We start from the raw sequence: 4,474 nt of genomic DNA, 5'->3' as shown, positions 1-4,474 counted from the left end.
TGGGATGAGACAGTGAAGAGGCGAGCACGCACCGAGAACGCACTAGCGAATAAATTATGCGGCAACCAAACCTTTCGCCGGCCCCCCTCTCAATCCCAAGGCTCTACCGATCGGCAAAAAACTTAGGGTGGAGAGTGGACCCTTGATGAAATTAGGGACGTCGAGCAATGCACCCGTGCAACCATCTCTTTCCTTCTTGCCGTCCGGGCAGGATAAAAATGCAATGATAGAACGTGCCAATGAGACGGAGCCCTTGGCTAAAAGATACAACTCCATACACACTCAGCAACAAGCGCATCTTAGAATCGAACACCAAATGTGCAGTGTGTTGCAAGCCGTGCAGACACCTACATATAGGGTATATCCATCAAAACAAAGCGACAAGTACTTCCCACCAGCTCCGCCATTGCGATTACCGAATGGGATAGTACTCACCGCCACAGATTAATGACCATCATTACCGTCTCGGAATAGATACAAGCACATCGAGCTTCATCCGATCAGCTGGATGAATTTCACCTTGAAGGGGCCCAATCCAAAAGTTCCGGAGGTCATCTCCTGGAACTCTCAAGAACAAGGCCCATCTTACATGCAAACTCTGCTACTGCGCAAACATAGGTTGCAATTAAAGAGAAATTGCAAGGCCGTCACAATGGCCCGAGGCCAATGCTCCGACTAAGTCAATTTTCTCTTGCAATCACCATGCCGCCGTTCACAGAGAGATCTCCCCATTCACTTGTGACGCGACGCACAATCCAAGGGCTAGACGCGAGCTCGCCCTTGAAAGGCCACTTTCCAAGGCATCCCCCGATGTTTTAAAATCACCAAGTAGACGCGGTGAGGGCTGGCAACCGCTGCCAAACCTTTTTCCGAAATTGCGCCAGCTGAGTGACAAGAAAACATGATCTAAAGGAGAGTCCAGGAATAGCACCCTCGAGGGTGGGCTTCATGCCCCTCTCTAATTGATTCAACGTCGGCGTCCACCGTTTCAAAATCCGACATATCCATCCGCCCTGACAGCGGCGTTGAATCAATGAGCTGGGCATGGGAGAGGCTCGCGGCAACCACCTCCCCCATTGTAGCCGCGATAGGCTCGCAAAAAATATTGCTAGAGCGCCAAGTACCCACCTCATGGCTATCGACAAGGGCTCGCCATTAGATCAACTTCGAAATCGCAGAACGGACGCGGTGTAGAATGGCAACCGCTGCCAAGTCTCTTCCGTAATTGCGTCGGTCTAGTGATCGAAGAAGGTGATCTAAGAGAGGGTCCAAGCGTGTAGGCATTCGTTGGGGGATTCGGGCCGATGGCAAAAATTTGTGCAATACCCGAGCAACACCGGACGGAGGTGCAAGACGAGGGCTCCCGTTTTAGATCGAGTTTTAAAATCACCGAGTAGACGCGGCGAGGGGCTGGCAACCGCTGCCAAACCTTTTTCCGAAATTGCGCCAGCTGAGTGACAAGAATACATGATCTAAAGGAGAGTCCAGGAATAGCACCCTCGAGGGTGGGCTTCATGCCCCTCTAATTGATTCAACGTCGGCGTCCACCGTTTCAAAATCCGACATATCCATCCGCCCTGACAGCGGCGTTGAATCAATGAGGGGGGCACGGGAGAGGCTCGCGGCAACCACCTCTCCCCTTGTAGCCGCGATAGGCACGCAAAAACTTTTGCTGGAGCGCCAAGCACCCACCTCATGGCTAGAGACAAGGGCTCGCCATTAGATCAACTTCGAAATCGCTGAACAGACGCGGTGTAGAATGGCAACCGCTGCCAAGTCTCTTCCGTAGTTGCGTCGATCGAGTGATCGAAGAAGGTGATCTAAGAGAGGGTCCAAGCGTAGGCATTCGTTGGGGGATTCGCGCCGATGGCATAAATTTATGCAATACCCGAGCAACACCGGACGGAGCTGCTAGACGAGGGCTCCCGTTTTAGATCGAGTTTTAAAATCACCGAGTAGACGCGGTGAGGGCTGGCAACCGCTGCCAAACCTTTTTCCGGAATTGCGCCAGCTGAGTGACAAGAAAACATGATCTAAAGGAGAGTCCAGGAATAGCACCCTCGAGGGTGGGCTTCATGCCCCTCTAATTGATTCAACGTCGGCTTCCACCTTTTTTCAAAATCCGACATATCCATCCGCCCTGACAGCGGCGTTGAATCAATGAGGGGGGGCACGGGAGAGGCTCGCGGCAACCACCTCTCCCCTTGTAGCCGCGATAGGCACGCAAAAAATTTTGCTAGAGCGCCAAGCACCCACCTCATGGCTAGAGACAAGGGCTCGCCATTAGATCAACTTCGAAATCGCTGAACAGACGCGCTGTAGAATGGCAACCGCTGCCAAGTCTCTTCCGTAGTTGCGTCGGTGGAGTGATCGAAGAAGGTGATCTAAGAGAGGGTCCAAGCGTAGGCATTCGTTGGGGGATTCGCGCCGATGGCATAAATTTATGCAATACCCGAGCAACACCGGACGGAGGTGCTAGACGAGGGCTCTCGTTTTAGATCGAGTTTTAAAATCACCGAGTAGACGCGGTGAGGGCTGGCAACCGCTGCCAAACCTTTTTCCGAAATTGCGGCAGCTGAGTGACAAGAAAACATGATCTAAAGGAGAGTCCAGGAATAGCACCCTCGAGGGTGGGCTTCATGCCCCTCTAATTGATTCAACGTCGGCGTCCACCGTTTCAAAATCCGACATGTCCATCCGCCCTGACAGCGGCGTTGAATCAATGAGGGGGGCACGGGAGAGGCTCGCGGCAACCACCTCTCCCCTTGTAGCCGCGATAGGCACGCAAAAAATTTTGCTAGAGCGCCAAGCACCCACCTCATGGCTAGAGACAAGGGCTCGCCATTAGATCAACTTCGAAATCGCTGAACAGACGCGCTGTAGAATGGCAACCGCTGCCAAGTCTCTTCCGTAGTTGCGTCGGTCGAGTGATCGAAGAAGGTGATCTAAGAGAGGGTCCAAGCGTAGGCATTCGTTGGGGGATTCGCGCCGATGGCATAAATTTATGCAATACCCGAGCAACACCGGACGGAGCTGCTAGACGAGGGCTCCCGTTTTAGATCGAGTTTTAAAATCACCGAGTAGACGCGGTGAGGGCTGGGCAACCGCTGCCAAACCTTTTTCCGAAATTGCGGCAGCTGAGTGACAAGAAAACATGATCTAAAGGAGAGTCCAGGAATAGCACCCTCGAGGGTGGGCTTCATGCCCCTCTAATTGATTCAACGTCGGCGTCCACCTTTTTTCAAAATCCGACATATCCATCCGCCCTGACAGCGGCGTTGAATCAATGAGGGGAGCACGGGAGAGGCTCGCGGCAACCACCTCTCCCGTTGTAGCCGCGATAGGCACGCAAAAAATTTTGCTAGAGCGCCAAGCACCCACCTCATGGCTAGAGACAAGGGCTCGCCATTAGATCAACTTCGAAATCGCTGAACAGACGCGCTGTAGAATGGCAACCGCTGCCAAGTCTCTTCCGTAGTTGCGTCGGTGGAGTGATCGAAGAAGGTGATCTAAGAGAGGGTCCAAGCGTAGGCATTCGTTGGGGGATTCGCGCCGATGGCATAAATTTATGCAATACCCGAGCAACACCGGACGGAGGTGCTAGACGAGGGCTCCCGTTTTAGATCGAGTTTTAAAATCACCAAGTAGACGCGGTGAGGGCTGGCAACCGCTGCCAAACCTTTTTCCGAAATTGCGCCAGCTGAGTGACAAGAAAACGTGATCTAAAGGAGAGTCCAGGAATAGCACCCTCGAGGGTGGGCTTCATGCCCCTCTAATTGATTCAACGTCGGCGTCCACCGTTTCAAAATCCGACATATCCATCCGCCCTGACAGCGGCGTTGTATCAATGAGGGGGGCACGGGAGAGGCTCGCGGCAACCACCTCTCCCCTTGTAGCCGCGATAGGCACGCAAAAAATTTTGCTAGAGCGCCAAGCACCCACCTCATGGCTAGAGACAAGGGCTCACCATTAGATCAACTTCGAAATCGCTGAACAGACGCGCTGTAGAATGGCAACCGCTGCCAAGTCTCTTCCGTAGTTGCGTCGGTCGAGTGATCGAAGAAGGTGATCTAAGAGAGGGTCCAAGCGTAGGCATTCGTTGGGGGATTCGCGCCGATGGCATAAATTTATGCAATACCCGAGCAACACCGGACGGAGCTGCTAGACGAGGGCTCCCGTTTTAGATCGAGTTTTAAAATCACCGAGTAGACGCGGTGAGGGCTGGCAACCGCTGCCAAACCTTTTTCCGAAATTGCGGCAACTGAGTGACAAGAAAACATGATCTAAAGGAGAGTCCAGGAATAGCACCCTCGAGGGTGGGCTTCATGCCCCTCTAATTGATTCAACGTCGGCGTCCACCGTTTCAAAATCCGACATATCCATCCGCCCTGACAGCGGCGTTGAATCAATGAGGGGGGCACGGGAGAGGCTCGCGGCAACCACCTCTCCCCTTGTAGCCGCGATAGGCACGCAA

The sequence above is a fragment of the Cupressus sempervirens genome, chromosome 2, assembly GCF_028749045.1.
Source record: "Cupressus sempervirens isolate cs-2001-9-10 chromosome 2, ASM2874904v1, whole genome shotgun sequence".
Classification (NCBI taxonomy): Eukaryota; Viridiplantae; Streptophyta; class Pinopsida; order Cupressales; family Cupressaceae; genus Cupressus; species Cupressus sempervirens.
The sequence above is the reverse complement of the archived record's forward strand: the minus strand, read 5'-3'. Positions refer to the sequence as shown.